This window comes from Astatotilapia calliptera, chromosome 15 (genome assembly GCF_900246225.1).
Source record: "Astatotilapia calliptera chromosome 15, fAstCal1.2, whole genome shotgun sequence".
NCBI classification, from domain to species: Eukaryota; Metazoa; Chordata; class Actinopteri; order Cichliformes; family Cichlidae; genus Astatotilapia; species Astatotilapia calliptera.
The window spans coordinates 152188-165883 of record NC_039316.1 but is presented as its reverse complement, the minus strand read 5'-3'; the positions used below and the strand labels follow the sequence as shown (position 1 = coordinate 165883).

The window sequence follows — 13696 nt, the reverse complement described above, 5'->3', positions numbered from 1 at the left end:
TCAAAATGTTTAAAGAAATAAAATAAAAAAGGTTGAATCTATGCGTCTTTTATCCCCCATGTTGTAGAAAACACACTGCAGCTGTCGAATGTGTTCATTTCTATACTGGTGTGTAAAACCCTTCTGCCTGTGCCCCAAAGCAATGATAGGTGGAGGTGAAAGCTCTCACTTTAACCTGAGCTCCAGAAAGGTGCCTGCTGAGCTGTCAACTGACACATTACACAATGCATACTTTAAAGAACTGATGCAGAAATGAGCCTTTAGACCATAGGTGTCAAACTCTGGCCCGTGGGCCAAATTTGGCCCGCAGCCTAATTACATTTGGCCCGCGAAGCCATGCCAAATTATTATTAGAGCTGGCCTACTGGTATTATACAGCTAATATATATATTGTTTAGTATTAAGCTTTGCTTGTTCCATATTCAGTTTTTCAGCAAAACGTGTTTGAGTCCATAAGAAAAGATTCATTCTTATATCTGGAGGAATAAATATATTTCAATAAATATTAACGTTAGCCCGCGACTTTGTTCCAGTTTTGAATTTTGGCCCACTGTGTATTTGAGTTTGACACCCCTGCTTTAGACGGACACTTTACACTTGCGCTTCATTGCATTTAACAAAGACATCACCTACAAGTTATTTTACAGTGTAAAGATGATATGGAAAAATGATGGAGCCTCAAAAATGATGTTTTGTAAAAAAAAAAAAAAAAAAAAGGAAAAAATGTTGAACTAACACCACCTTGACCACTAAAATATGAAACTCATGGTTACATGTGAAGCCATCTGTAATAACTCAATAATAATCTGTATAAACTACAGAAGGACAGACAATTCTGTTATAGCTGATTCTCTGTATAAAATACTCAATAACACTCAACTGTCTTCTTGAAGTTTGATTCTATTTACTTGATTTTTGTTTTTCGAGGGATTTTTTTTCTCCATGTACTGTTAAAACGTCATAAATCATAAAGAAATAAGATTTCTCTGAAATGTATTTTCAGATGTGCCGTCTTTGTTTGGCTCAAAGATTGTTAGTAAACCAGAAACAAAACGTTAGCTAAATGTAACAACAAGAGGTAATATATAAAAACTGCTGAAATAATTAGCAAAGAATTTTAATTGTTTATGTAAAAGTAGTTAAAAATTTAAATAGAACTGTAAAAATAAACAGAGCACTAAAGCTCACATTTAGTTCAAATAATTAGCTAAAAATAGGCTAAATACAATAATTGAAATGGTAAGCTAAGAAAGCATTCACGTTTCAAACACTTGGTGTAATACATGACGTTTTAAATGGTTAACCCAAAATAACAGATCAGAGCCGGTAAAGACTCCAAGTTCAAACAGTTAAGAGAGGATTTGCATTTTAAACAGACACTTTCTAAAATAGTCACTTAAACCCAACAGATAAAAAGTTAAAACAGCAAAAAGTAGCGTGATGAATAAAAGCTCCAAATCAGACGCAGCCTCTCAGCAGCAAACTTGACCCAGTGACTGTCTTTAAAGCATTACTTTGCAGTGAGTTAAAATGCATATATGTGGAGTGTTTCCTGCGAGCTGTTTGATGACTCTGTATGAACAATATGATTCTGAAAATAAAATCTACAGGGACAAAAACAGCAGACATATCCAGGCTACTGCTACACAATATGGAACAACTGTGAACATGTTAGGAAAATGAAATATTAGAGGTCATATGTGGATGCTGGAGAGGTGTGTGTCACTACTCTCTGTATGCTGTAGCCTTATGTTTCCTCATTAATCACGTTCATTGGCAGGTGTGGTCTGGGACTTGGCGTTCTGGAGGTTTGTTAAGTAAAAGCCGGTGAATAAAACAGCTTTGTAAATGGAGTGTAATCAGGGCAGCTTTCCCCAGTAAAGAAGAGGAGAAAAGCTTTTGATCATAGAGATGTCATTATTTCCAAAGAAGCGTGGAGTGTTTACCTGTGAGAGGCAGAGGAGGACTTCACACCCATTTAAATAATGAGACCATCGCGAAAGATGTTAGAGATAATTGTTTCTATTTCACCTCAGACATTTTAAAAGTTATTGCTGGTATGCTCACAATTATTTTCAATCGCTTTCTGCTGGAAAAGGAAGAAGAGCTGGTGAGGTTACACAACGTAAACCGGCCCTTACCCTGTTCTGAATGCTTTCTTCTTTTTCAGCCACCCCTGCAGAGGCTGTGGGTGCACTCTTTTCATCACGCTCTTTAAAGACAGTAATAACAATAACGTGTACTCAACCTTTTATTTAGCGTCTCCTGTAGGCCACCCATTACATTCATCAGCCCTGTTTAAAACTTTGCTTCAGAAACCATTCGTCATCCCAAAGGTTGACAAGACAAGTGCAGCAGGTCAGGAAGAAGCACAGTGAACAACGGCCAGTGAGAAACAGGCAGCCGTGAATAATGCATGCGTGGAAAAAACAACAACAACTTCTGAAAGTTCATTTTGCTTTCAGCTGAAGATGCTCTCACATGAAAGGAAAAAAGCGCCTTTTTGCCAACTTCTATGCAGTCGTACTCCGAGCTCAGCTTGAGATAGACACTGATTAGTTTAATTATGTGTGCCGTGATTAGGCATCTTAATGGTACTCATCCCAATATGAGACATGACTTACAATGATTTAGAGCTGTGACATTTGCGATAAAGCTTTGCGAAGAAATCTGCTATTTTTCTTCTTTTCTTTTTTGTTTACAGACACTAAAACACATCCGAACACAGCGGGCAATTTAAAACACACACACACACACACACACACACACACACACACACACACACACACACACACACACACACTTACCGTCTCTAAGCACTCGGTGGTCGTAGCGGGGTCAAAGGAGAACAGAGGCGAGGAGCCCTCACGGCGTTACGCTCTCATGTCAGCCCGGCTCACAGACACCGACGGGCTCGTTAACTTGAGAGCTCGCTGAAGTGTGTCAAGAGGAAACTGCAGGCACAAGTCAGTCAGGCCGGCGAGGAGCAGGCAAACGAGGCAGACACAAAGCGGAGAGAATTCAAAGACGCCAGCAGTTTCTTCTTCCTCGCTTTCTCTGCTGTAACTTAACCCCCCCGAGGAGCTCCGGCGAGCAGACACACACAACCAGTTCCAGACCTGTCCTGCTCCGGCGGCGTGCCTCTCCCCTTTTCTCCCTCTCACATTTCTCAGGGTTTTTTGGTATCATTTAACTCTTGATTTTCGATGAGCTCACCGCGGGCTCAGGTTTCAGCGCCTTTTGCTGGAATGCGAGGGCAGTCTGGAAGAGGCGAGAGGTGGCGGGGAGGTCAAAGGCTACCGGGCTGCAGTGCGGAGGAATGGGGATGACAGGGGAGTCCGTCATCCCGGGGAGTTCCAGCGGATGGATATCTCGAGAGGGGGGCCCCGGAGAGCCGAGAACAAAACAGGAGTCTCAGGGGTCACGGGTTACGGATGTTGAAACATTTGACATCTCTGGAGGCTACAGACTTCAGGAACACCGAGTACATTTACACGCTCACATACACACATATTCATGTCTAAGTGCCAGATTTATTGCTCACTTAGGGGGTCGGGTGTTTTCCTCCGGGACAAACACTTTGTTTCTTCTGCTGTTTTCATATTTTGATTTGGGTCAGAGGCACGAGTGTGACCACAATCAGGAGAATAATACGGTCATTTGCATAGTGCAACTTTAGCAAGGATTATGAGGAGCAGGGATTTGTTTAATGGCGCCTAGTGCCCCCTAGATCAGGCAGCTACACCGAAGATTAAGAAGAACAGGTAAAATATCACCGTGGCTTAGCCAATAAGCCCAAAATGCATATCAGTGCTTGTAAAGACTCCACCATAATTCACAATGATGTTGTGCGGTTAAATAGAAAGCAGTTCTGTCCCTGCCCTGGATTTTCTTAACCAGATGTGAACTAAACCCCGTTAATGCTGTTTTTCACACATGGCTTTACAACAGTCAGGTGTGGGATTGTTACAGACTCAGTAATTCACTTTGTTTCTGAAAATATGCAACCACTGGGTCTTGAATGAGTACTTAAGAGCGTGGTAAGAAATCAGGTCAAACCCTATTTTCAAACTCCATAATGGAACTAATTTACAAACCCCTGGAGGCTGAAATTCCCCCTTGACACGTTCAGAGTGCACTCGGTCGTGTGTTTGAGAAATCTTACCCACATGTGTCCAGAGTATCGATCCACCTGCAGCTTTGATAGAACTGTCGTGGCTGCAGGTATGAATCTCGCCACATTAAGGTGATCCACAAGGCAGCTGAGGTGGACCACTGCCCTGCCCATTCCTACAGGAAGCACACGTATAATCCTGATTTCTTGGCTGTGCTGCTGCCATGCAGTCGTGTACGTCTCTGTGAAAGCCTCTGAGCTGACATCCTGTGAGGTCCCTGATATTGTGCCCGGGTACATTAATAAATTAATGGGGAATAAATTATTAAAGCTGTAATCAAAGTGAGAAATATTTAGCAAGTGGATAAAATCTGTCTTGTAATTACAGAGCCTGAATTGATTTTCACCTCTCGCATAATGATCATAAAAACTCTATTTTTAACCTTTTTTTATTCTTTCTTAACAAACAAAGGACCCCCTGATATCATATTGTAAAGCACTTTGAGGTAACTGTTGTTGTGATTTGCTGCTATATAAATAGAACTGAATTGAAATGTTCTGTTTAAACTCTCTCATATTGTAAGTAAATGCCAATAATATGCCAATGAATAGATTTTTCTGTTGTCAGGATTTCATATTCTTCGGCTGCCATAAAAAACAAAAAGGCCACTTTTAGCTTGTGGCCAACTTGAGGGTGAAAGCTTTGGCCATATTGGTGCAGTTTCATATGCAAATGCAGAGCTGCTGACGATCACCGGCACCTGTTTGGTGGCACGTTACACTTTGTGCTAATTACATGCAGTTTGCTGCACCTGCGGTGATGCTGCAGAGGTGTGAGCAGGGGTTGCACTGATAGCTAAATGGACAACACACCAGAAAAAAAAAGAGAGAGAGAGAGCAAAGTAATTCTCTCAGAGAGGATCAAACTATATTCCTGTGTAAAACAAAAACAATCATAATGACGGTGAATCACAGATGCAGCCTGGCGTGTTTTTCCTGCTGTTTACTCTTTCCCCCCTCTTCTGCCGGCCCTGCTAACTTTGAACTGCAGCCCTGGAAGCCGCTCCAGTCGCCGGGAATGTGTGGTCTTTATTAAGGAGAGGAAGTGTGCGAATGAGCACCGCGGGCCCAAAATCTCAGGAGTCTTGATCCTTTTCCCCCTTGTGGCACTTTTCACAAGCGGGGTCCAGCTAATCGCTTATACTGATAGCAAGTTTGTGTGTGAGGCCCCGCGTCTCAGAGAAACAGGCTGACGGGACACACACACACCCCTCCCGGTCTGTGTAACATGCTGAGGACTGAGCTCATATACTGTTTGTGCAGATGAGTGTCGGAGCGGGCACACCCTCTGCGGGCCTGTTCCCATGGGAACAGCAGTGATAGCGAACAGCTTGTTTTTGTGGTTTTTGGCAGTGTTGCCACTGCTGGAATACTGACAGGCGCTGGGGAGGTCTGATATGCAAAATCTCTGCCAGGTAGGCTTTATGTGAAAAGAATGTTTTCTCTTTGACTTTCTCCTCTGTGTTTCTAAAGCCACGCTGAGCTATTCGGTCACACGGCTTCGGTGGAATTCCACTTTTTTCCTTGTTTTTTTTCCTTCCACCTATCGTTGATCAAACGGCGCTTGTGTTTCAGAGCTCGCTCCACGCCACAAGCTGACAGACTGAACTTGTTGTTGAGGGTTCACAATCCCCCCCTCAAGGTGGATGCGAGATCGGTTTTAGTCAAATGACTTCAGGTTAGTGTTACACGTCTCTGCACGCTTGGCCGACAGACACTTGGCTTCGCTTCTGACCTTTCTGTGTCTCGGAGGGAATTCCACACAAGCTGAACAGGAAAATGTGTTTTGGGTTTTTTTTTAAAATCACATAAAATTTCAAACGATAACATCGCCGCATGGGTTAGCTGACTTCATTAGCATATTTGTAATCTGAAGCCTTTTCAGGAAGAAGCAGAAGAAAAAGGGTGAAGAAGTGGACAGGTTTAAAACTCATTTGCATCTCAGCACTGAATTTGGCGAGCGTGGCGGTGCCCACGTACCGACTTAAGAAGTCAAACTGTAACTGTGATGGGAAAAAACGCTTCTGTAGGTTTATGAACAGCAATAAAAAGAAATCAGTGTTGGCTACACAGAAAAATCACTCGCCATCTGTGTCCAGGAACAAAGAACAAGCATCCCCCGCTGACCTTCATACATCAAACACAACTGCAAACCTATACTCAGGCTTTTTTTGCTTTTGTTTTGATGTGTTTTCTTTAATAGAAGACCCACACTGAGCTTGAAATGAAATTAAAGCGCCGTATGTTTATTGTGCAAATGACTACCTCGCTCTACGGTATTTGGATTCCTAAATGAAAACATTCTCCCAGAAACTCTTCGCCAGGGTTCTCGCTGAGAGAGCGAGCGGCACAGAGGCCAGCAGACCTTCCTCTCCTCTCCTTCCTCCCTCTCGCCTGGGACGGCTGGGTAATTACATCATTTGGAGATGGAATGAAAGCACTTTACAAGCGAAAGTAAGTGAAATGCTTTATTGCTTGTGGAATTGCCAATTAAAAAGCAACACCTGGAACACTCAGCTAAAACAGCCTCCTCCCCCCATGCAAGGCCCAAACCGGTCGGGCCCCCAGAGAATGTTTTTCTTTCCGTCTCTCACGCTGTCGTTATTGGTGAAAAGGTGCCGACAATGCACCTTCACATTGGCTTATATAGACCATAAGTCACCAAAGCCTGACGTGCTTTTAAATGTATTAATAAAGCCCATTTCCTGGGTAGAGCGTATGGCAGGGCTACAGTGTAAATCTGCGTGGGGCACGCTACTGAGAAAGAAAACAGTGGTGATTCTCTCCAGCACCCAGTCTACAGTAGGTACCTCCATCCAACACACACACAGTCTGCACCAGGCCAGTCCCAGATGTGTTTCATGCTCTGATCTGTTTCCCCCACGAGAGCGAAACTGAACAAACAGAGAGGTGGAGAAAAGAAAAATGTCTTTCATATTCCACCGCCGCTCCTCCAGACCAGAACAGACCACACTCGGTGCTTTACAAGGGACTCTTGTCTTATAAACCTTGTCACCTCTTTAGATGAACAGAATTATTTCAAGGCTCTTTCATCGTTACACAAGCCATGCTTTTATCTGCAGTCCACAACCACACCGTGCTCGGGGCTTTGGGCGTTTGCTGTGGTTTGCAGCTACAAGCTGTCTGACATACTCTTACTGTGAACATTGGAGCATGCTAACTTTGGCTGCTCGGCACCATTTTTAGAGTTGTTAGTTTTATCTACTCCCTGAACAAAGTAATACACTACTCTTTACTTTTGTGTTACATGCCATCATGGCCTGTGTGATTGCCGGGTAAAAATAGAGCAATAAACTCGTTGTGTCTGCACCCTTTTCTAAAAAGCACACTTACAAGAGCGTTTATTTATAGCCTGCTAAAGTACATCGTATGGACAAAACCTCAGGGCCAAACTTAAACTTTGAATGCAGGTGTTTGCAGTCTCATGCTTTTTGGCGTGAGTTTCCATGGCAGCAGCTCCCATAGGTGTAAGGTGTAGATGGCCCAGTACCTTTGTACACACAGTGTATTACCACAAAACTGAAAGACCATAAAGCACAAAAGCTGCGGTGACAGCAGTGTGACTGTAACAATGAGTTTAGTTCAGGTTTTATATATATATATTACATATATTTTTAAATAAATCACAACAACAGCACAGCCTCTTTATTTTGTAAAGACCCTACAACTATAGAGCAAAAATCCAACCAATCAGATGGCCCTTATGAGCAAGCACTTGGTGATAGTGGGAAGGAAAAACTCCCTTTTAACAGGAAGAAATCTGAAGCAGCCTCAGCCAGCTGGGCTGTGAGGGGAACCTGTTCGTCTCCGCTTTTGTTACCTTTTGACGCTTTGGCTGATTGGTGGGTTGAGCGCACACTCTGTGCGTTGACATAATCAATACAGGAAGAGTCTGGACGTATCCTCAGGCAACCATGAACGGCTTTCTGAACGTGTGGATCAGCTCTGGCTGGTGCTAAAGGAAGATTTACCCTCTGTGGAGCATGAGTACAGTGTTGTTGACATTTTAGCATCATTAAAAGTGTTTTTTGTAAACATGCTTCCCCCTCAGCTTTGTCTTGGTCCTTTGCCTGGACAGTAGCTGACACATTTACCACATCCCTGCTTCTGGAGCTCCCTCTCTGACCACGCAAAGTGTCACACCCGCAGAAAAGATTAACATCAGCCCATAGCGCCACGACGACAGTGATGCTGACAGTCGGTACCATGGCGACGGCAGTTATAGGCACACATTTGCTGTCAGAAAGGAGGCCCTATTTACTTTGCAAATGTCTTTACCAGAGGCGCTGGTTTATTACTTTTGAGCCTGACTGACATAGTCTTATGGAAAAATAAATTGGCAGAAGCACACTTGAATCATGGCACAGCGCTTATGGTGCCGGTTTGGTCCCCGAGGAGAGACATGAAAGGAGATGGATACTCGACGATAAGATGTATTGTCATGAATGAGAGCAAAACCCTGAATAGGGCTCGTAGCCCCTTTGTAGCTGCAGTCAAAGTGCCTCTTGCAAATTCAGAGCCGATGATAATGTGCTTCTCGTGTCCAAATAATGGCTGCCGTGCTTTGCTTTCCTTATAAGAATCTGACTACACGTTTCACCAAGTCCAATGTTATCGCCTGTTAAACCTGCATACATTTCATATGGTTTTATATAAAAGCAAAGTGTCATGTTTCCTCCTCGTGCATTCTCTTTCTTTAAACGCTGCTGGGCGAATGAGGCTCTTTCATGGATGGTTTACGTCAAAGTATTTGTACAGTGACTGGTTTAAGGCAATTCCTGTGCAGTGGGAAGCGCGCTCTCAGCTGAAATGCAACAATTGTAAGAGGAGCTTATCTTTTGATGAGCCATGTGAGAACTCTATTGCCCAAAACCATCTGGATGACACATAAATGAAGCTGAAAGCCAGAATCCGAGTAACCTGAAATCTAGCATTAACATGCCCGTTGTATCGCATTTTAATCACACATAAGCAGGTGGATGCATGGATGTGCTTTTCAGTGTTTTGTCGAACGAGTAAAACAACACAATTAAATAAACATTGAGCAAAGCAACTACGATTTGTAAAGTCATCGAGAGGGACACGCACATGCTTGGAAATGCAGAGCAGCATGTGCTTATGTTAGGCGAAGATTAGCAGGATGTTTGCGTTCCAAGTGATGGAAGTCCAAACGTATGTTGCTGCATCCATTAGAACTGAATATGCTTCTGACAGCAATTCCTAATCTTTCTCAAGTCTCCAAGTGTGGTGAATAAAAGAGAAACTGCAGTGACCCAGGCCCATAATGTCTTGATACATTAGCCCTGCACTCTGAGCGTGCCTGGCACCATAATGCCCCACCTGTAGCGCTGCAGTCTGTGCCAGCAGGTCTGACTCAGGAGTAATATCCATTTTGACTTGCTGAAATATTCATTGGCACACCTCGGGTGTACCGGAGGAGGTGTATAGTGTGTCAAATAAGGATATGGCAGCAGTGTTCATCTAACCCTGTGGAAATGCAGGCTAATCACGGTGAATCATCATAAAATTGGACTTTGAATGTGATAGCAGGATGGAGGGAAATCTGTTTGACGCATATTGTGAAAAATACCTTTCACATTTATGTTTTTAGTCACCGCTTTCAGGAGCAATTTAAAGGGTTCATACAGGATACATTATGGCAGGAACTGAAACAGGTATGTATTTTCTAGAAGCCAACAGCCACTATTTACTCTGACTTAGTGGCTTTTTTCCTCCATGTAAAAGCAGCTGTGACAAAAACTAGTCACAGTAGTAGACAGCAATCAGCCACAACATTAAGACCACCTGTCAAATATTACATCGATGCCAGGAAAGATTCAAACCGATTTAAATTATATAGCACCAACTCACAGCAGCAGTCAGACCCTACAATAATACAGAGAAAAGGGCACGAAGCACTTGGTGACAGTGGGAAGGAAAAACTCCCTTTTAACAGGAAGAAACTTCCTGCCATCTGCAGTGGCTGGTTGGGGGTGAGACTTAGCGTCCGAGGGGTCTTATCCTATTGTGGCTGTATTAGGTCTGCATCAGTGTTTAGGTATCTGTGTAGCTTTCACATGCCAGGAGCCAAAGTGCTTTTCAAGGTAACAAAATGATTAATAGCAGTGGTTTTAATCTTTTGGCTGCCTGATGTACAACAGAGCCAGAGTGGATTTTACCCTTACTCACTAAAGTAGCTAATATTAGCTTTCAAGTACCAACCATGAGTTAATCACCTGAGAATCGTTTGAAGGAAAATCTCTGATTTGCATTGTTTGCAATCCTTCTTCTCTATATTCACCAAATTAATTGCTGCCCAAGGGCAGAGAACTAAAAGAAGAAGAAAGTCTGAAGAAGTCAAGGGGTCGTACACCGGGGTTACACCGGACCAAAGGTCCTCCAGTCATATTGCAAAGGGTAAGTTTCCGTCCAACTCTGTACTGCAAACTGAAATGCAATCTACAGAGAATCTACCTTTTCATTCACTGCTATGCAAATAGACTGGACTGATAAACAACAGTGCTAATGCTTCAGTTTGGTGCCATTAAACCACAGCAGGAGAAGAAGACGTAATTAGATGACACAATAAAAAAAAAAGCTAGACCTCAAAGGATGGAGAAAAAAAAATGACGAAAATATTTCGATTTGTTTCATCTGAGGAAAGTTGTGCTCCTCTCATCGCTCCACACATCTCCACATCTCCGTGTGTGCCAAAATTCTTCATCCCAGCAGTGAGGCAGAAGCTTTTGTGGATGTTGAAGCAGCATTCATGTCTCGACTGCACTTTGTTAGATTTAATTTATATTTACTTATAAATAAAGGGGTGGAGCCAGATACTAAATTGTGGCATACCTGATGGTGAAGCCCGATTGTGTGCTTAGCACACAGAAGTACAGTTACATTTTCTGACAACTGATTTTCTAGGAGATCACGGTTACATTTCCCATACAGAGATATCTTTATCAACAATTAAATAATAATCTGTTAGCTACTATTACAGAAGATTCATCTGAAAAACGTATATATAGTATATACCACATGTGTCTTCTTGGTGTATTTCTGCAGTCATTCCTAAAAATGCAGAAATAAAGTAAGTGACCTATAAAAATGTAATATTTCGACTGTAGCAATTTGCATTGCAAAAATAAAAAAGAATAAGAAAGAAAGGCCACCATGAAGTCACTTATGTATCGTAACAACTCTTATAAAAATAGTCTGGCTCTGCACACACGCCAGTGTTTCCACCTCTGCCGGCAGAAGTTAAAGGTCAAAAACACCTTCGAGTGTCACACAAGATTATTGTTTAAATAAAACGATACAACGTTTCAAAGGATGTTTTAGTAAAGCAAACAAACAGATTATATTAAATATAAATAACACATTATTCTACTTTCAGTCTTTTTCAGTTCAGTTTATTTTACATAGTAAAGTAAAGACCCTCAAACAACACAGAATAAACCCTGTGAGCTTGGCAACAGTGGGGAGGAAAAACTCCCTTTTAACAGGAAGAAAGAACCAGGCTCAGGGAGGGGGTCTCATCTGGGGGGTGAAGGAGAGGAAGAATGAATGTTTGGTCCAGTTTTCCACAGCTCAAGGAAACACTGGCACATCTGCTTTAATGAAAGTGGAGCACCCGTGTGAATGTGTTCCTATTATATTATTGTGCTGTCTTGAAGTTGTTAAACCTCACATGAATCATTATAATAATAACAACTAGGCTCAAACTGAACGTTTGGAGTTAGTGAAAATTAGAGTGAAAGTCACTGTGGAAACCAAACCAGATTAAAGACGAACTCGTAGAACAAAAGAAAAGAAAATGACAACAACCATAATAAAAACTATGGAGTCACAGCTTGAACAGAACCATAAATAACACTGCACCTGTGTTTGTCCTACAACAAAAAAACAAGCCTTTCATTTCCATCTTTGTGGGTGTGCTCATTTTAATTTTACGACCCTTATAAAGTGGTATCGAATATATGATTACACTGCTAGCTTGTTTAAACCCGTCCACCCGACAGCTCGTGGTACTCGTCACAGTGTTGCCCTGATCTTCACGGTTATTCCACCAGATAGAAATGATGAGCGACGGCTGAGCGTGCGCCTGTTTATGGGGTGAGCTCGAGTAATCGTATCGCAGGTTTTGATTGGGAGGCCTGAATCCGAGCAATCACACAGGACGTTTTGGAGTTTGCGATGAAATGCGAGAAACTCTGGAGCGCTTTTCTGAATTTGAATGCTGAGAAATGCATCAAACTGTAGCACCGTGATTTGTCACAGTGCCGTCTGGACTCTGCTCATCATCCACCTGGTGTGTCCTGTCCAAATGTTTATCTCTTCCTTCATTTGTTCAGCTGTCCTCTCATCTCCACAGTCGCTTCACCACACACACACACACACACACACACACACACACACACGCGGAGGCCTCATTGTTTCTGAGGACGGAGAGAATCTCTAAGATACACAGCAGGTCGTGTGATTGAACAAAACATAAAAAGAGTGAAAATCTTGCTCGGGTGTCAGCAGGGACACAGGAATGATCTTTATTTGAGGAAAAAACAACTTAACAGTAAGACTCGACCTTCACGCGGCATCCTGTCTGCTTCATTCTAACCGCACCAGCGCTCTCTGCACGCCACCACACTCGAAATAGTTGAAGGAAATAAGAAGAAGGAGAAACACTGTCAGTCTAGTGAAGAGGTTTGAGATATTTCAAAACAGAGGTCGTACCTCTCTAGTATCTCTCCTCAGTGCATGTAAACATTCAGCCCAGTGGAGATTTTTCCAGTACTTGACACCACCAGGGCTGATTTATGGAAGCACATCCTGGGACTGTAGGAAGAGGGGGATACCATCCACTTTGGATTTCTTTACACTGCTCTTAAGTGAAGCTCAAGTCTGGAAAAAAAGAGAAAAAAAATCCACAAGCAGTGCATTGTCTCACTGTGTCCACACACACACACACACACACACACACACACACACACACACACACACCTGGCCCAGGAACAGAGCGATGAACCGAGACCAGCTCTGGGGTTTGGTTCCTAAAACATGCGGCATATGGGCGAGTTACACAGTGTTCTCCTGGAATGCATTACACAGACGTTTGAGTGATGGGACGCTTACAAATGTGATTTTAGGTCGGCGCTGGATCCGAGGAGGAGCGACGCGGGTAAAGTGGTGTCGCTGTTCCTCCTGCAAACCTTGTTTTGCCATTTGGCGGCTCGCCTGCCGACCGACATGCTCCAAGGCCCGTGCTTCCACGGCTCGGTGGGCAGGTGACCTCGCTCTCCCTCTCTTCTTCTCTCTCCTCCTCCTTCTCTCTTCTACGCCCACCCCGGGCTTGGCACCACCAGCTGTTGAATGCATCAAGGCCCCAAAATGGCTCCTCAGCTGCTGCTGTGGTACAGAGCAGGAGAGAGAAAAAAAGCCAGACAGGCTGCAGCTGCTGGGCTCAAATCTGGTAAGGTCACTCTCAGAATGAAATGTAGCTTT

General features: G+C 43.2%; 1 protein-coding gene across 1 annotated transcript in view; it reads right to left on the bottom strand.

The window, feature by feature from the left end:
• The window catches only part of flrt2 (fibronectin leucine rich transmembrane protein 2), a 44845-nt gene extending 41694 nt beyond the window's left edge, over window positions 1–3151 (bottom strand). Inside the window, exon 1 of the mRNA XM_026142287.1 lies at window positions 2808–3151. The gene's annotated coding sequence lies outside the window, so the exon portion shown is untranslated. The remainder of the gene's footprint in view (window positions 1–2807) is intronic.
• Window positions 3152–13696: the final 10545 nt, after the last annotated feature.